Source organism: Marmota marmota, unplaced genomic scaffold (assembly GCF_001458135.2).
Source record: "Marmota marmota marmota unplaced genomic scaffold, marMar, whole genome shotgun sequence".
Classification (NCBI taxonomy): Eukaryota; Metazoa; Chordata; class Mammalia; order Rodentia; family Sciuridae; genus Marmota; species Marmota marmota.
In genome coordinates, this window is record NW_026000101.1 from 3,324,093 (window position 1) to 3,345,245 (window position 21,153).

General features: G+C 36.0%; 1 protein-coding gene across 4 annotated transcripts in view; it reads right to left on the minus strand.

The window, feature by feature from the left end:
• Nucleotides 1-21,153, minus strand: part of Musk (muscle associated receptor tyrosine kinase) — a 93,440-nt gene that overhangs the window by 51,617 nt on the left and 20,670 nt on the right. The gene's annotated exons all lie outside the window — the stretch shown is intronic.

The following is a 21,153-nucleotide window of genomic DNA, read 5'->3' on the forward strand; positions in this document are numbered from 1 at the left end:
TATATATATATATATATATATATATATATATATATATATATAGTTGTTTCTGTTTCATGCATATCCAACACTCACTTTTCTTCATTTTGCTTTTTGTTAACACTTAGTACCCAAATTCAACTGTGTGAAATTTAATTCTAATTCTACAATGACTCCTTTAAAATTGGGGATTTAAAGGAGGACCCAGTCATTGTCCTGACCTGGTGGAAAGAAAGAGAAAATAGGCAGAACTTTGAAAAGGTTTGTATTCTTTTTGGTGACAAAAGTGAGAGGAACCAAAAAAATAATTATAATAATAGGAATTTGTCTACATAGAGTGGAGGTCTCAGAGGAGGCTGACATTGCACATCCTTTGCTCTTTGTTGGATGGCATTGGAACCTCCTTTTTTTCTGGTAATAAAATTATCATGAGGAAAAATATGCAAATAAAGTAAACAACTTGGAGGTGAAGTCAAATACGACATGACTAACTCTAATGTGTTGGAAGGGTATTAGAGAAGTGTTTTGGGAAAGTTTGAGCAACAGTTGAATACTGAAATCATGAAGGGAAAGAATTTGGGATATGTATGAAAAATATTCTTTGAGCATGAGAATTTTAATTTCCAGGTGTACTAGTCCATTTCCTACCTCAATGATTAGGATTAAATAGAACCCCAGGCATTAGATCAGAGACTCTGCGCCTACTAGAAGGCAAAGTAGGTCCAAATCTCCATCATGTTGGCTTAGGAACCAAATTCCTCAACAAGAGTCCTAAAGCCCAAGAAGTAAAATCAAGAATCGATAAATGAGATTGTATCAAACTAAAGAACTTCTTCACAGAAAAAAAAAATCAAGAACATGAAGAGAGAGCCTACAGAATGAGAGAAAAATCTTTGCTACCTGCACCTCAGATAGAGCACTAACCTCCAGGATATATAAAGAACTCAAAAAACTTAACACACACACACACAAAAACAAACAAACAAACAAACAAAAAACCCCAAATAATCCAGTCAATAAATTGGCAAAGGAACTGAGCAGACACTTCACAGAAGAAGAAATATGAATGGTCACAAATATGTGAAAAAATGTTCAACATCATTAGCAATTAGAGAAATGCAAATTAAAAGTACAGAGATTTCATCTCACTCCAGTCAGAATGGCAACTGTCAAGAATACAATAATAAATGTTGGTGAGGATATGGAGAAAAATGTACACTGATACATTTCTGGTGGGACTGCAGACTGGTGCAACCACTCTTAAAAGCAGTACAGCAATTCCTCAGAAAATTTGGAATGGAACTACCATTTGACCCAGTTATCCCACTTTTTGGCATATACTCAGTGGACTTAAAATTAGCATTCTATGTATGGTAACACAGCCACATCAATATTCATAGCAGCTCAATTCACAACAGCTAAACTATGCAACCAACCTGGTTGCCTTTCAACAGATGAATGGATGAAGAAAACATGGTGTATTTATACAATGGAATATTTCTCAGCCATAAAGAAGAATGAAATTATGGCATTTGCTGGTAAATGGGTGTAACTGGGAACTATAATGCTAAGTGAAATAAGCCAATTCCAAAAAACCAAAGGCTGAATATTCTTTCTGATATGCAGATGCTGATTCTCAACAGGTGGGGCAGGGAGGGAGAAGTGGAAGTTCACTGGATGGGGGGGGGGAAGGGGAGGGAAGGGAGGATGGGAATGGGAAAGACAGTAGAATTAATTGGACATAATTTCCCTATATTCATGTATGAATACATCACAAGTGTAACTCCACATCATGTATAACCACAACAATGAGAAGTTATACTCCATGTAAGTATGATATGTCAAAATACATGTCATGTATAAAATTACATTAACTTTAAAAAATGATTGAATAAATCATGTAGTGGCATATAACAGGAAGGCTCTGGATCTAGGCTACCTGGTTAAAAGTCGGGCTATAATTATAACAGGCATTTCTGCTATGTAAGAAAACTCTCTAGATGTGTGTTCATGGGTGTGTTTTATTTATGAATAGTATAGGATTATCATGTTAGTTAAAGTAGCTTTGGAGTTGATACTCTTGTGTTTTCAAGATGGATAAAAACATCACCTTTAAATATTGATACTTTTGACTTCTTTCCAATAATAATACACATTTTAATTTATTACATATTCCACTGAGTAGAATTCACATGATGATATGTCATAATTATATCATGAAGACTACTAATCAGGATTGTACTGTGAATTCACAACTAATCTAGGTAGAAAAAGTACACAGCAATAATAGAAAAGTTATAATTCTTTGTTACCTAAAAAGACAAAGCTATGTTCAAAACCAAAATGAATATCTCAGTGCATATGAAGCAGGCAAAACACAATAGATAAGCGGGAACTCCTGGGTGCAGGTTCTCTGAACAGGGAGCAGGGGTTAAAGTTTCATCTCTCTGGCAGTGCACCAGCTGGGGTGGGGGACTGGAGATTTTGGTTCACTCCTTGAAACCAAAGGGCAAGAGTGAAACAGGCTTATCTGTGAAAGGCTCAAGAAGGAGTCCTGGTACTGTTGCTCAATGCGTGTCATGCTTCCAGTTGCCAACTCCAGAACATGACAGACTGGGGGTCAGAACTTCCATTCACCACACCTCATTAAAATGCAGGAGCTGGAAGAATTCCTAAAAACAACCTCCAAAATTACTGGAAATGGGAAAAATTATTTCAAAGACAGGATAATGTAAAGGGCAAATTATAACTTCACAGTTACACTGGGAAAACAAGTGCTAAGACATTTAATGAAGGAATTGGGAAGTTAATTCACTCAGGAAGAAAATAAAGCCATTCAAAAAGAAAGTATAAGAAATAAAAAAATAAAAAATGATAATGTTTATTTAAAAAGGAACAAGAAATTAGGAGCAAAAAAGTCAAATTTGAAATGCAATCAATAATCCTGAAAAAAATAGAAAAATGCTAGAAATTAAAACTATAATAACTGAACAAAATTACACACATACAATAGATACGATAAACTCAAACTTGGACAAGGTCAGCAGAAGAATCAGTAAGAAAGATGATAGTATTATGAAATTACACAGCTCTCAGTCGAAAGAGAAAAAAAAATGTGAAACATTAAGTACGAGATGGAGAAACCAGACTTGGAGGGTCAACTATATCCTCACAGGTAGGTGAGAGGTAAAGAAGGGGAAAGGCCAAGAGGCAATATTCAAAGAGAGAACAGTTGAGATTTTTCATACTTCAAGAAATATTTGAATACCTAGATGGATTAAAGTAGCAGCTTTTAAAACTTGAAATTCATCAGAAGCACTGGTGAGGCTGAAAAAAAAAATAAGTGCTGCCAAAATGATTGATATTACTGAATACAATTTTTTTTTTTTTTTTTTTTGGTCTAGGGCCTGAGGATCTGTATTTTGCAGAAGTACTTGAAAACTGTCAAGTGTTTCCAAGTGGCAGTGGGATTGTAAACCACTGTGGAAATGAGTGCATAGTAGGATAAATAAAAATAATTTGACACTGTTGTGGTTTTGAAATGCATCCACAAATCCTCCCTTGGAAAAGTGGGAGTCTAATTTTTCTCCTTAGAGGTGGACTGGACTTAGTGACTCATTTCTGACAAATAGAATGTGGCAGAGATGATCACTCATGGCTTCTGAGGCTAGGTCATAAAAATATTACTGATTCCTCCTCATATTTATCAGAGCTCAGGAATGCACTAGGACAAGAAAGACACCATCTTGTGAGGACACTCAAGCAGTCCATGGAGGGACCTATATGGGGAGGAATGGAGGCTTTTCACCAGCCAGCATCAACTTGCAACAACCTATGAGCTGGACCCTCCAGCCCAGTCAAGCTTCCAGATGACTGAGGAAATGGTCAACATCTTGACTGTAAACATGATTTGGAGAGTGGCCCAGCAGAGCCACTTTGGAATTCCTGACTCATAGAAATGAAGTGATCATTGTCCATTGTTGTCTTTGGCTATTCAGTTCCTGTATATTTTACTACATAACAATAGATTACTAATACAGGCACCATGACAAATTATAATAAAAATATGGATTGTCAAAGGTAAAGAGGAAAAACATGAACATTACCAGAAAGAATAACTGGATTAACAACCAAAGAATTATAGTTAGAATGACAGAAAATTCCTCATCAATAATTGTAGGAAGCCATGGGATGGATAATGCCCATGGAAGTATTTACCAACTTAGATTTCAATGCTCATCTGAATGATTGGGGTAAAATAATGATATTTTCAAACATGAAAGAAAGTCTACTACCCAAAGATTGTCACTGAAATAACTAATGAAAAATATATTTCAGCAATAAGAAATTGAAAACAGAAGGAAAAAGTGACATGAAAAAGGACATGAAAAAAATTGGTGCCTATTTTAGAGGGGCCATTTAACTATTAACTATAAAACTATTTGATTCTTTGAGAGAAGTAAAATTTTGAATAATACTTAAGAAAGATGGCAGGGGATGAAGGAGGTGATGTTAGATGGGATGTTAAAGATTGATAAGATTTTTTGCCTTAGTTAAGAAGATTAGAGATATGATTTTGAACTTTGTTAGAATTATAGCATTATCTGTATTGAAAATGTAAAAGTAATCACCAAAATATAATATTGTGATCTATAATTTTAAGATCCAAGTGTTTATGGGGTGAGGTCAAGTAGATAATGAAAAAGAAAACTTGTCAATCCACCAGAAAACTGAAAAGGAATATAAAAATAAGCAGAGAAAAGAAACAGCATAATAAAAAATAGAATGCTCTACCTTGACAAATAATAGAAATAAGTTTTCAGAATAAGTACAAAGAACTAATTTTTACTTAAACAAAGTCTTATATAAAAGTTCAAGCTATATTCTGCTACAGAGTAGCAAGAAGGTTGGAAAGAAAAGGATCGAAAAATACCAAACAGTGGGACAATGCCAAGCAAAAGAAAAGTGTGGCAACAATATTAATATCAGACAAAACATAATTTATGAGAAAAACATTAGTAGGGATGAAGAAAAACATTTCCCAAAGTTTGAAAAAGAATCCATAAAGGAGCTACAATCATTAATATGTATGTACTTAATAATATAATTTCAAAACACATAAAGCCCAAAGTGATAGAATTAAGAGAAGATATTATAAAATAAAACTGCTGATACAATGCTAGATTTTTGCCAATTAGAAGCCTAGTGAGAATTTATTGTGATTGTCCAAGGTGAAGGGAAAATGGCCTATTTTAGATGAGAAGGCCAACATTCAGAAGGGAAGGTCACAAATTTTAAAAAAATAAATGAAGGTGGTAATGACCATGCTTTATCAGACCTGTTTTTAATGATGTTAATTGAGAATGTTTTCCTTTCAGATGATGATTGAGAAGCTAATCAAAAAAAATGGCGCCATGTGTCATAATAGAAACAGAACCTCACTTTTTCTGGTTTTTGTTTTTGTTTTACACCCGCCACCCGTTTTAAAATGGAGTACGTTGGATGTCTCTACAATTTTGTTCAAATAACTCCAAAACCTGGAAAAGCTGTTGCTGTTATTGATGTGTAACACACTGCTATTACTGGACTTTTTATATGAATATCATATGTACATAAGTATATATTCATGTATATATGTATACATATGTACATAAGTGTATAATATGTATATATATATAATTTAAATTTTGGGAAACTATAGCTTTGTTGTCAACTTTGGAAAAAGTATTCCATGTTGAATTGGCATTGTACAGAAATTACCAGCCTTATTGGTCTAGAAACTTGAAAATTAATTTTTTCCTTTTGTATAAGGTTAACACACTATATTATGTAGAGTCTTATTTACATGGATTTGATTGCAGAAACTAAAAATGCATTCTATAAATAATGAAAATAACATAAATGAAGGGGGACAATAACTTTAGTTTACTCTTGCCTGTAATTCTAAATATAATCTATTTTTCTGGCACACAATAAATTTATTGAAATAGAAAACTAAGATAGAAAATTTATAAATGATACATAGTAACTTCTCAAAATAGAAAGTTATGAATGTTTTCTTTAAGTTGTTCGTTCTTCTAAATATACTTTTCAAATTGAAATTTTCTGATCTTTTCATTACTTGGGGAGAATTCATTCGGTGATAACATTAAAGATTAATATGACTTGAGAAAATTCCCAAAGAGTAAGAAGTGTGTACCAAAATCAGGGATGTGTGGGGTGATATAGAGTGGAGAATTAAATAATAATAATAATATAATAAATCCACAGAGAGCAGGAAAGAAATAAAAAAGAAGCAAAGAAATAGCAGGATAATAGAACACATCATGAAAATAAGTAGAATAAATAAATCATAGAAATCAGTTTTCAGAAGAAATATAAAGACCTAAACTAAGTTTACACTTAAGAAATGTAAAAATTATATTTCATTCATATGAAGCACTCTGTTTTTTGCCTTTTATAAAATAGTATCAATTGAAGATTTAAAAAATTTTTTTTCATAGTGCCATTTCCATTAATTTTTCTCATAGTCAATATGTGGCAAGAATTCCATTCCAGGGCTTCTTCTAAGGACATACTCAGAAACTGGGAAATCTAGATCTTATTAACAGGAAAATTTCCTTGCAATTATATTCAGTACCCTTGCAGCTGAATGCAGGGGGCAGATCTAAATTTTCATGCTAACTTTGCTGTTCACTAGCTATTGATCCGGGTTGCTGCTTAATTTCTCTGACCTTCAGCTTCTTCATCCAGAAAATGTTATTATTAACTCCCAACTCATAGAAGTCTGGAGAAGATTAAATGATAGGATTTGTAGAAATTAGTTACTGTGGCACCTAACAGATAGCTCAAAGCCCTGGAGTCAAGGTCTTATAGCTTTTTTTTTTTTTTCTGGAGCTATTTAATCTTTAAAACATCTTTCTGACTCATGAAGACTGCTCCTTCAACGACTTCAAAGAGAGTGGGCTTTATTTTTATTTTATTTTTTAAATTGTCAACCTGTGTTAGCTGGCTGCATCCTGGATATTAATCACGTTGAGTATTTTTTTTCCCCTCTGGGTGTTCAAAGCCTGTGCTTAACTCCATTCTTAAACTGAATTATCTAAGAGGAATCACTTGTAAAAAAGAGAAATTCATTCTTTAGACCATGGTACCAGAACACGAACACTAATCTATATGGTTTGATGGAATGGAATATGTTCTTAAATAGATTATCACATTCTGTGCTGTATTTTTAATGAATTCCTGAACTGGAGATGCCTGTTAGCAGACAAGCACTATACAGAACAAATTGCGTTACTTAAATTGTTTTTGTTTTTTATTAAAAAAAAAAATTGACCCAGGGATGGTTGAAAAGTAATCCTGAAGCTCTGTGGTATTTTTGTTTCTGAACAGATTCTACTTTTGTTTTTCATCATTAAAAGAAAATCTGGCAATAATAATAGCAGACCTAAATAAACACCTAGTTTCTCTTTCCTGACTCTTGGTAGTTAATGCAAAGAAACTCGATCCTGGTGAGCTGCCACTGTTTACATTTCTGTTCCCTTTGAAGTGGGGCAATGCATGAGGTGGTTTACCCACTGTGGCTCCATCTCTGAAGGAATCTGAAGGCAAGCTCCTTCAGAAACATACACATCATCCTCATTCAATGACTCTTTCCCCAGTCCTCAAAGGAAGGGCTGCCTACCTCCATGATATCATGATTCTTAAAGTGGCTTGGGGTGGGAACATTTCTGTGGCCTTTGAGATAATAACATTTTTCTAGCTTGTAAATATGGATGGTGACTAATGAGCGTCAGCAAGAAGTGTTTACCAAGTAAATCAGACAAGAGACTCATGAAGTTCACTAGTTTTTATTTCAGTCTTAGGAGCAGAGGGTGCAGCTATTGAGAATATTCTAGTTAAACTGGTTCTGGAAATATATTGGGAGTTTAAACATCAGTTAATAAAAAGTCAGACTTTCAGTTTTGATTCACTTTATTCATACTTTAAAAAAAAAACTCAACTTCTGATTTTGATGGATGAGAGGCCACATGGCTTAATTCCTAGGACTGAAGTCTTCCTTAGTTTTCCTTTTAAAAATAATTTAATTCTGAAATAATTTCAGATTTGCAAAAAAGTTGCAAAGAGATTATAGATGGTTTCAGGTATATTCACCCAACTTCCCCTATCTTACACAATATACACTTATTAAAATCTTAGCTGACTTTAAATGGCATTTTAAAAGAACCTACACTTGGGAAAATGCCTGCATTTTGACAGTCATCAAATAAGGTGAATTCTATAAGAAAGAAGTGGGTTTTTTGTTGTTGTTGTTTTTAGCCAGTTTAAGAAAAAAGTAGATAAACACTATAAAGAATAAATTGGGTCATTTAAATTGGGTTATTTAAATCCTATTAAAATTTTGTTTTTATTTTTTGAAAAAAAAATTAGCTGGAAAAAGAAATAAGAGCCACAACCTCCGTCATCTGAAATCCCAGCATAGTGTCCTAGTTTCCTAAAGTGGCTTGAGTTGGGAGTATTCTATGGCCATAGAATTCTGAATGCCACACAGGGCCACATGTCCCCAAATTGTAGTAATGGTAGCCATCCGCCCATCTAAAAACTTATGTCCAAGAGAGGATACCATCAAAGAGAACCTCAGGGTGAGTCTGTGAGTCAAACCACAGGTCACTGTGACTTTTACAGGACCACTAATAGACATTGTCCCCAATTCTCCAGTATTCTCTAGTCCTTCTCTTACTGCCTGGTTATGAGTCAGTGTCGAGCTGTGCATACAGGGTCAATTTGTATTTCCCCTCTAGTTTCTCTTTCCTCTCTCATTGGGAGATGATCTACATCAGGATCTGCAGATCATCAGAACTCTGCTGGGTCTCACCTCTCTGAGAGATCTTTCCCTGATGTCTCACTGCCTCCTCAGTCCTCTGTGTTTACCCTACACAATCTCTTTTACTGCAAATTGATTGCATTTTAATTATTTTAGTTACTTACTTGCCTGTGCATCTCCTTTAGTAAATTTGAAAACTTTTTAAGAACCACATTACTGTAGTTTGGATCTCGAATGTGCCCCAAATACCCATTTGCCAAAGGCTTGTTTGCCAGCCTATGACGTTCTTGGGAGGAGGTAGACCTTTTAAAGTTACTGCCTGGTGGGAGGAAATTAGATCATTGGGGACATGCCTTAGCCACCATGAGGTAAATAGCCCCTCCTCTGCTACATGCTTCCTCCATTGTGTAATGTATTGCCCAAGGCAAGATGACCAAGTGACCATGGACTGAAACTCTGAAACCATGAACCAAAATAAACCTTTCATTTTTTAAAGTTGATTACCTTAGGTATTTTGTCATAGTAACAGAAAACTAATGTATGTCTTACTTTTCCTCTATATCTTTAGGAGTTATTGCATGGACTATAGTAGACGTTCAACAAATAAATGTGATACTATCCTAACATTTATATTTTGCTATATGCCAAGAAGCTATCTTTCTACTTAGATATTGAAGATTCCTCTGGAATAAAAAAAAATCCAAGTAGAAATCCTCAAGTCAATGTCTCCCAAAGTATGATTCATGGATTACCTACACGAAGGATCATTTAGGGTGGTATTAAAAAGCACTATCACAGACCTATTAGATCTGAATCTCTGGTGAATGTACCCTGAAGCTATGTCTTTTAAGAAGATCAGAAAACTTTTCTAATGTAAACTGATGTTTGAAAACCACTCAAAGGAAGAATTCCATGAATCCATCAAATCAAATCATATTTGTATCTCTTCATATAGAGGTTTTGAAGTGAGTATAATCAATGACATGACCAGGAAAAGGAAAACAACAATATATTAGCATAAGAGAGAAGGCAACTTATGGTCAGTTTAGTGTAACAGATACTATAACTAAGCTTCAAACTGGATTTTGAGACCACATGCCAGGTAGGGTGAAATATAATGTAAGGAAGGTGGGAGAATGCCAGTTTCTCTTAAAAGACCATTTATTTCTCCCAGGCACTAAATTTTTAAAGTAATTTCCCCACTAGGAATTTACTTGGGAATAGTAAGTGAGAGAATGATCAATATTTCCAACAAGATTTTTTGGCAAGTATCTGTTTCTGTGATGAATAAAATGGAAGTTCAGGATACACACTGAAGTTGCTTCCACTTTCATGCCGTTGTGTCTTTTATTTATTCATTTATTTTTTGGGACAGGTTGTCCCCAGATAGCCTCCTTCCAGTTTACTATGAAAAGACCATCTTCACACAGATCCTCAACTAAGCCTACCCATATCTCTCATCACAGTGGGGCCAAACCAAAGTTATAATCTCTGACAAGTACCAAGAATGCAGGTACAAAGCATTGCTGATTGAGGGTAGATTTATGTTCTTTGGAAACCAGATGAGCAGTTGGTAATGTTGACATTCTATTGATGAAATTTGAGAAGCCTAACCAGTAGTAGTCTCTGGGTAGAAGTCATCCAGCTTTAGAACAATGCAAACAACAGACAATGATACTGACGACAGTCATTTGTCAAAGAGCCACCGTGTAGACACTGTGTCTGCTGTCCCAGGCCATTTTAAGAACTCTAGGCACTAGGTAACATTGACCCCATCTCATGAGTGAGGAAATAGATTTGCAGAGGTCAAGTAAACTATCCAACCTCACATAACTGGTAAATGGCACAGACTGGATTGACACCCAGGTCTTGCTGATGCTAAACATATGAACTCTGCAGAGTACGGATCTACCCAACATAATATTACAAAAGGAAAGAATCCTGGAAGATGCTTAAGAATCAAGACATCCAAGCTCCTTTGATAACTTGAGCAAAGTCATGATTTTTTTTCCTGGTCTTAAGTTTCCTTATCTGCAAAATAAGAAATGGAACTATGATTTTGAAGCTCTGTTCCAGAGATAAGCCTTATGGTTACTCTTCTGAGAGAATCAAAGTTAATACAGATGAATTCTATTTGAGATCAAAATTCCTAATTTGCCATTGAACTTGACTGCCTCTACCACAAAGGTAAGGATGACACATGGAAAAAAGAGCCATCATGGTCTTCACTAGTGCTTACATCATTGTTTCTGTGACACAGAAATTAGATTAGCCCTAGAAATAACATTGAGTGATTTCTGTGTGCAATCACCCTTGTGAGAACTATAAATATGTTATCTAAATTTATCTGACTAAAATGTATGAGGTAGATAGTATTATTAGCCTTGCTTTGTAGGTGTGGAAACTGAGGCACAGAGAGAAAGTTGCATAGGCAACAAGCAGTAGAGTCAGGATTTGAAATCAAGCTAGACTCCAGAGCCCATGTAGTTCTCTTGAGAGTCTAGAACTTGGGTTGTTTACCAGAACATTAAGTTTTCTCCAAAAATCATGCCTGCATAGGTTATCATTCATGGAAATAAACACACTAACTAAAGTCTCAAAGTTAAGTATTGATAACCAAAGGAAGCAACTGAATGTAAAATTATTTGAATTCCATATTGCTATTGAATGCTAAGTCATTTTTCCATGGCATCTGTCTCACAGAATTCTTGGAACACTGCTCAATGCATCTTCTTTAGGGATGAATTAGTTTATTAAAGAGAAAGAAAATTTCCCTTTCTGTATATGTATGTTAGCACCTGTACATCTTATTGCAATGCGTGAAAAATGAAATTAAAACTTATTCCAATTAGAGTACACCTGCTCAGGTCACAATAACTTTTCCTTTCAAACCATATCAGATCAACATTCTATGAAAGAATTTAATTATTTTTAAGCACATTGTCTTCAACACTGCCATTTAAGAGAACCTAATTGTCCTTCGACTGGAAGCATTATCTGCCATGGTATAATAGTGATTATTTTTCTTTTATGACATAATTATTCTTTTATGACTTTTATGACAACTCTTCAGAGAAAGAACCATTTTAACCTTTTCCCCTGAATGTCCTACAGAACTTTTTAGATGAAATCACAACATAATTTCCCCTAAAGTCAAAATCAATAGATCAAACTCTTCTTTTAGAGCATGCACTCTACTAAATCATGCAGATTTAATTTCTCCAATGATGGCCCCCAGGGACATCAAAGGAGTATGACTTTTTTTGGTTTGGTTTGGTTTTAAAATGCACAATGCATTCATGACAGCAAATCAAACCTGTTAGTGGCATCAAACAAGTAAGATTGATGCCGGGAACAGGACCACTGCAAATTTACGAAAACTGCAATCGTCAGAAGCACGGCACACGTTGGGGTTTTAAATACCTCTCTCTGTGGCATTTGTCATATTAAGAGCTGCAGCATAAACAAAGGAAAAAGCAAAAACATTACACGATCGCTTCCACTTTTGTAGGTGCAACAAGAAAAATGTGATCTCTAGGACAGAAGGCAGCCAGAAGGCTAACATTTGGAAAACAGCACTGATCCACTTCTAGGTGGATCTATTGACCTCTGCTTATGGGAGAAGATAGATGGATGATAGATAGACAGATAAATAGATAAGAAGGACAGACAGACAGATATGAATTTCTTTTAGTTTTTTGAAATTCTACTTTTCACCTTTCATTCTGCATATATGTTTGCAAAAAAAGAAAAAGCTTCTGAGGAGATTTGGTCAGCCCTAAGATACATGGTCAAGCCTTCAGACTTCTCAGGTGCCCTGATAAGGGTTAGCAATTTATGCACGGAGGCTGCTTATATTGTTCCTGGGGCTTGCCTTCCCTCCCCTCCTCAAAGTGCCTTGCCCACATGTGGAGACAGAATGCTGCTTTTCAAAGCCCAGTGTCGATGAGGAGTCCTACAGGCTGCAACACCTGCCTACAGGCTGCAACACCAGTCCTACAGGCTGAAACCTGCAACACCTCTACCTAGAAGGACTGTTCTCACCCCTGTTCTGCTTCTAGTTCCTCTCTGAGTCTCACTGGGGGTATTGATGCCAAGCCACATTTGCTGCAAACCTTTCTTGGCTCCAGCTTCCCTGTCTTTGTCTTAATGGATTCAAACTCTCAGGGTAAACAAGGTAATAATGGAAAGTGCCATCAGCAGGGAGCTGGTGACACTCCAAATCTACCCACTTCAATTTGGATCCCAAGGACTCTCTATCAGATTTTATACACAAAACAGGATTTATCTGAGTGTGAGATTCATAGAACACTGTCAGATCCACATTGAGATAAATTATGTCATGATAGTTAAATCGAAGAACACAAGGAAAGAAAAATATATCTATTATTTGCTCATTGTAAATGTGTCTTTTCCATTAATTAAAAAGACAAAGACCCATCTGGATATAAAAACAAGACTGCGGTTATTAAACTAAAGGGATTTAGTTTCTGTGGTATTAATATTCTTTAAACACATATTTTTAAAAGGAGCATACACTGTTGGTTAAACATGGGGACATAAAATCAATACGGCACTTGAGAGTTGTCCAAAGTGACCACAGTAGCAACTCTCCTTGAAACCCCAGCCCAACTATTCAGATGAGCATATATCATTGTCATCGCCCTGGGCCACTGAGTTTCTTACTGGCCTTTCAGAGTGCTCAGGAGAAAACTGTTCCAGATGTACCAAGAAAATTCTGGGGCTCATTCTTTAAAGTAAAATGTAGAGCAGAATAGAGAAAAGGCAAAACTGTCTCTTGGGAGAAAATTTCTTCTACGAGGCCCTGAAAAGCCACTCAGACTCTGTTTTCATCCCAACAAAGGTATTAGGTGGTTAATATTTTGAGGGGGAAAAAGACTACATGGAAAATGTTGCTTTCATTGCTTTGGGGACCTATTTAACACAAATGATCACAAGCATAAATAATATTTCTATTTAAACATAAGAAGGCTTTGTGAGACAGTATGGTTGGTTCATTAGTTTTATCTTTGTATGTTTATTCCCATATTTGGAAACAGCTACGGAATTATCTCAGCTAGAAGGCAAAAGCCACAAAACAGGTATAATGGCCTTTAGCAACTGTAAGACAAATCTCAATTTCAGAGACATTAAAATGTAAGTCAAAGGAATGAAAAAATTAGTCAATGGTGATCGTAAGAAGCCAATGATTCAAGGATGGACCCCAGATATGAGTTATATAGTATGGTAAAATAAGAAAAAATAATTGTCAGAATACATGAAATCTATTATCCAGATTTCTTTGGTGATATTAGGAAAAAAGATGTCCCCTGGTCCCATCCTGCCATAAAACCTATTCTAATGCCTACTGTCCCAGAGGTACCTGAGATTGGGCTGAATTTCCACAGGAACAACCTCTACAGCTATGAGACTGACCACCCTTCTCTGCATTCCAGATGCCTGTGGAGTTGGGGAATCATTAGAAACTCCCCTGCCAACGTTTCAACTCGGTGTACCTATGTAGGTCTATTCTAGCAGTGCTTCATGTCTCTGAGAACTTTTGTTTGTGTTATTTTTCCCTTTATGCTATAAGTCAGTAGCACCTAACAGTGTAGAAAAGGTTCATAGAGAAATCAGAACCCAAACCTAATGTTCATGGTGGATCTTGAAAACCATTATAAAATCACAAAGGGCAGGTTTCTGTCCATAAGTAAGAAAGAAGAGTTAAATTGATAGAAAATCCGTCCGTCTGTTCTCTGACCCCTTCCCCTCCATCTGGATGGCTCCATTCATTTCCTCTGCAGACCTCCCTCTGTCTCTACACATTGGTTCATTTCCTAAGGAAATGGTGTGCTCCACGTTCCCTTCATCAGACCTCCACCCTGAGCATTCTTGCTGTGAATACCTAATCAACATGGGGATCAACTGCCTTTGACAGAACTTTTCCCATCTTTGAGTTTGTCTTGGAGAAGAAGAGAGCAACAGAGCTGCAAAAATAACATGTCACACCAGTGAACAGAAAGATTCATGGATCTTTTTCCAAATCATACATATTGGGAAGACATGTTTTTTGAAAGCATAAATATGTCTATTAGTTGTTCCTAGTTATAAAGGTTCAAAAGCACAGAGCAATGTGAAAAGTAAAAATAGAAGTTAGCTCTCAAGCAATCTACATGCAGAAGTCATGACTGTTGGGTTTGATACACATGTACTCCAATATCTATCATATATTGCTCTTTAACTTACTTTTCACCTATGAACATAGCATATTGCTAATGAATTAATATTTTAAAGCACTTGGAAGAGTACCATGTATATATATGATAAGCACTATACAATTACTTTATTAAATTAAGTAAATAATTAAAAACAGCACAATTATGTAATGTTTTATACGTGCCTATGCTGACTAGTAATTACTGCAAACCAAGATGTAAGTGCTGTTTTTATCTCTATTTTATTTTTTCAGGGAGTGGTACCAGGATTGAACCCAAAGGCATTCAACTCCTGAGCCACATCCCCAACCTTATTTTGTATTTTATTTATAGACAGGGTCTCACTGAGTTGCTAAGTGCCTCGCATTTGCTGAGACTGGCTTTGAATTTGTGAGCCTCCTGACTCAGCCTCCCGAGCCGCTGGGATTACAGGAGTGCACCTCCGTGCCCGGTTTTATCTCTATTTTATAGAGGAGACAACTAAAGCTCAGAGATGGGAAACAGACCCACATCATGTACCTGGTGGACATTTTTAGAAGTTATTACCTACAGATCTATTTCATTCTTCTTCATGTCTGAATGGAACTTCATCACACAATCTCCTACCAATATAAAGTTAAATTCTTTTTAATTTGTTACTGTTATAAACAATTTTGTAATAAATAATCTTGAATATACAATTGTGAAAATTTTCCTTTAGATAAATTTGCAGAAATTAAATTGATATGCATTTTAAAGTTTGATTTTTTTTTTTTCCAAAAAGACCTCCACTAGGCTATACAAAACTATCGGCATAGATTAAAGTGATAGTTTCCTGATATCCTCTCTATGGTTGAGACTCAAATTGTCCCATGTAAGTAATCTTTCTTTTCAATACTTTAATTGTCTTTGATATTTCATTATGAAGTGTCTTGGTAAAATCATTTATTTATCAGTTCTTTCCTTTTACCAATGGGGACTTGATTTGCTTCTTATACTTGAGGATTTGACTTTCATCAGTGTTGTCACGTTCTCAGTCATGTTTTTGAGTATTTCCTCTGTTTTCTATATATCTTTAATTATTTCTTAAACTCAATTTCATCTTTTCTATCTTTTTCTCCCTGCACTAAATTCTAAATTTTAAAGCAATCTCTTCTAATGGGTGCATTTTTCTCTAATAGGCCATTATTCTGTTAATTTTTAAGTTCAATCATTATTTTTAATATGTTAAAATCATATTTAATTCTTTCTTAAAATTATCTTTCCTAATGTGTTTTCTTCACATTTTATTCCTCCTTCTGTGTCCTTTTTTAAAATGTTTCCTGTACCGGAGATTGACTCGGGGGCACTTGACCACTGAGCCACATCCCCAGCCATTTTTGTAAAAAAATTTATTAAGAGACAGGGTCTCGCTGAGTTGTTTAGTGCCTCGATAAGAGATTTCTGAGGCTGGCTTTGAACTCACGATCCTCCTGCCTCAGCCTCCTGAGTTGCTGGGATTACAGATGCGCCCTCCTTTTGGGTCTTTTAATCACTCTTATCATATTTATGTTCTAGTCCCTGTTATGTTGCTTATTAACTGAACTCCTTTGTACATTATGGAAGCGAATACCTATTCAAGGTAGGTTACTTCCTGTGGATGCTACAGTTTTGCACTGTGAACTCATTTTCTGTGTGATTTTATCTCTGAAAATCCTAGGTCACCTGGGTCAGGTGTTTCCCTTTAGAGTATTTTTTTGTTAATATGTTGATCTGGAACCATTATTTTGTTAGCTTCTCCAGGTGATGATTCCAGATTGCTGACAGTATTAATTCCATATCAAACCTATGTATCCTAAGTGTTTAATATTCATCATTAGAAGAAATATTTTTTCCTCCCTCTCAATTACAATTCAGGAAGCCAAAAGCTTTTGCAGTCTTGCCTTTTTGTGCCCATAGATGGATTTTTTCTCACCTGTCTTTCTACCTCTATGATTCTCAGTTTTATGAAGGATCTCAATGCCAGCTCCCACTTCATGTGGGTCTGAGACCTTGTCTCCTGCTTCTTTACTGATCTTTATGCAATCACTTAGGTTACAGAGATGGGCATCTCTCCCATGATCCCCAAGACAATGGAGAATCTGCTTATGAACTTACTGTTCTATTTGTTTAATTCTTTTCCATTTCTGGCTTTTGGAGATTCACATTTTTATTCCTGTGAGAAATAATACAGCTAAGCCAGCATTTCTAGGTGTTTGTAGTAGGCAGATCTTCATATTACCTTGTCTGTCACATTGCAGAAACTATAGTGTTTAACCCTGGTATATCTGATAGTTGGATATTAAATGCTAGGCTTATTTGATATATAAAAATTCCACGATTTATCTCTTCGATCTCTTTTGCAATATTTTCCTTTGGCCTATTTTCCTGCCTGGCAAAGCTCCAACACTTTTGTCCTGTCTTTAAATTGAACTTTCTACTTTCTCTGAACTTCACTTATAAAGCAGAGCAATGCGGGGTGGGGGACCCATCCATGTGCAGGTTGAGACCACTGCATATGCATGACCTTCCCTGTTCTCTACTGAAAGCCTCATGCTGCTCCATAGTCCTGGTTTCCCTTGTGAGTCATCCCTCTTATCCTGCAGCTATTTTAAAACCTTTCCACTCTCCTTACCCTCATGCCAGCCCCTTACAAAAGCATTTTCAGAGGATAACCTTACTTTCTACCTCCTCAAGGAAATGGAGACCATGAGGCCAGAGTTTTCTCAAATTCCAGTTTATGAACTGATTCATACTGGAAAATCCTTCCCTGTCCCTTCTTCCTGTTATAAGGAAGAACATTCTCTTCCTTTCCAAGGAGAGTAACCCTATAATTTATCCTGGAAGCCTGGATACTTTTGAAAGTGAAAGAGGGACTCTATTAATAATTATTCCAGGACAACAGGTGTAACCAGAACTGTCCTGGGAAAACCAGGACACGTGGTCACCCTCTGTGCAAAGTTGATCGTCCCACCCGGTCCCTGAACACACCCTCTGCAGACTCAAGAATACATTGCCTTCTCGCTGTATGTTCAAATTTCCTTTCTCATTCTTGATCTAACATTGTTGATATTCTTATAACAATTGCTCCCTTTTTTTTAACTCTTTTCCTTTCTCTGCTTAATTTACCACAAACTCCTCCCCATCCCCCCCTCCCCCTGCCTCACTTATGGTATTTTAGCCTCTTGCCTCCCTTGCATTCTGATACTACTCTTTGACAGGGTCACACAGGCCTGTGCTGTTCATCAGGAGGAGAGACAGCATTCAGTGTGACTCAGTTTCCTAGTCTCTACTCCCTGTGTGGCCTCTTTCCCATTTTCCTAAAATGACACAACTTAGGACCTTCCCCACAGACTATTAGCAATGATTAAATGAAACAATCCTTGTAAAGCATTTAGCATCTAAGGAACATTTTAAAATGCTAGCCATCTCCTTGCTTATCCTTGTAGAAAGACTCTGTATGTTACACTTGGAATCTTCTTGACATGAGACAGAGGGTAGAATACCTTTACTTTGCCCTTCCAGAGATCCGGCAGTCGTTTGGAAAGAGAGTTTAATTCCCCCGTGGTAGGATGCTTTTTTCCTGTTTGTTATGACACACCGGGTACAGTGTGTTAACATGCCTGGCATATTTATCCTTGTTAGGTGCTCTCAGGGGCAAAGCCTATCTTTTCCTGGCATGCCCATCTGCAATAAGTGTAGCACAGCATCAAACGGCATTATAAAGCTCTGATTCAAAACAGCCATCACATGGCTATTTGCAGAATTACTACATGACACATACATATATTCATCTGCACTGACTAATGATCATGGTTCAGCCTCACCTTTGACCTTCACCACTGCCAAGCACTTTTGGGTTCTTCTAGTCATTTCTCTGTGGCTTTTTCACTGGTTGTGAGCTGACCCTTCCTCTAAATAGGTCATGTCTGCATTCTATCTTGCAGGACTGTCAACTATTTCCTCAAGTGGAAGTCAACCTTTCAGAACTTCCAGAGTCCAAATGGAATTTCTGTAATATTCATGTTTTAATAGTAATTATAATTAGAGTAGATACGATTTATTACATCCTTATTATGTTCCCGAAACTGTGCTGTCACATATTTTCTCTATTTTAATAGGGACTAGAGAGGATAGAAATACACGTGTGAGCTAAAATGATTATGTTACCTACTCTGAGAGGAACTTTTAATATATGAGCTTCTCAGTACTAGCAAGTTTTTTGTTTGGTGGGTTTCGCGTTTATTTTTGGTACTGGGAATTGAACCCAGGGTTGTTTGTTGCTTTCCTACTGAGCTGCAGCCCCAGTCCTATTTATTTATTTATTTATCTATTTATTTATTTATTTTGAGGCAGGCTTTCACTAAGATCCAGTGGCTGTCCTCAAAGTTGAGTTCCTCCTGCCTCAGCCTCCTGAATCACCAAGATCACAAGTGTGAACCACCATGCCTGGTAGTACTGCTAGCATATATTAACTGTTAAAGCAATGAGCATTTCCATTTAAATGTTAGGAAGAAAGAAGGCAGTATTTAGTCCTACTAATGGCATAGTTAAAAATGTGTCAAGACAAGACTTGTGTAATTGGATTCCAACAAATTAAGATAAGTGATGATTTTCTCTAAGCCAATGTTAAAACATTTTTTTAAATACCTATGAAGACAGTGACCTAAATGATTAGCATTGTATTTTAGAGTAGAGGGGTTTATATTTGATTTCTTAATGGGGATAATTCTTTTGTGGAATTTCATACCAGTAGATAGGGTTAATTCTCCAGTATTCCATAGGAAGTTCAAGGAATAACTGAATCCAGGTAGATATTCAATGCATCTGAATGTGTTTATATTTTTATTTAGCTTTCACTGAAATAACCACATTAATTGTTGCATACTAATCTTCTCTAATTCATAAAATATTAAAGTCACTATGCTGAAAGTGTATCTTTTTATGTCCTGAAAGCCTCTAGTATTAACCAACTTCATTCTTCCCTACAATGAGTTAATGGAAACTCTATGAACAAACAGGGCAATGACATACTAAAATGTTGCCTCAATTAGAGGCAAATGTAGGAAATGAGGTCATTAAAGCTGTTAGAGGAAGGGCACAAATCCACTCAGGAAATAAAACCGACTTTAAAAGAGCAAGTAGAAACTGCATGAGTGAGACGGAGGAGATGCCAGAAATGATGGATTTGGGCCAAAAAGAGTCAGAGGGAATCAAAGAGGAAGCCTTGAAGCCTTTCCTGATTGAACTCTAACTTGAGCCAACATGTGATAGTCCAACATTTTATCCATTAAAGAGAAAAGCAGGAAAATGGGTGGCAATTCCTATAGCCAACACTTACCAAGTACATACAAAGGATCAGACTCTGCTACACACTAGCGATACTTGATTTCATTAAAAACAACAAACCCCACTTTTCAGATGAGAACACTGAGAGCCAGAGATGTAGAATCTGTGGCTTGGGACAGGAAGGGGTCAGTACTCAGTTTACTCACCTAGTACAGGTGGGCTGGTAATTCCTACTTTTAAGCAAAATGGGGTATAATTTTAGGTCGAGAACCCAATGGACAAGTGGATAAAACACTATGGTCTGTTTGGATTCTGATTTCTTAGTGAAGACTTTTCACACTGAGTTAATGAATTAATTAATTTAAAAAATATTTGACAACATATCACTATGTTGACAACTTATTCCATAATCCACAGAACTAGGATCATTTTTGATTATCTGTTTTTGAGTCATAATTTTCTCATCCCTTTGTGACAGAATACAATATGAAAAAATATTATTTTCCTCTTTATATCTTTCTTTTTTTTTTTTTTTTTTTTTTTTTTTTTTTTTTTTNCTTGAGCCACATCCCCAGCCCCCTCTTTATATCTTTCTTAAAAAGTCATTTAATATGCTGAAAAAGTTAAAATTAATATCTCCAAACATATCGATGAGGGAGAATTGTCTAAGCCAGGAAGAAGTTTTAAAATGCTGTTCTATTGTTTTGGTACGATACTGAATTTAGTCAGTAGTAGTCAAAATTACCAGAGATTGAGAGTGATAGATGGAACATCGTTTTATTTTTTTTTTTTTTTTGTACTACGCATTAAACCCAAGGGTGCTTTGCCACTGAGCTACACCCCCAG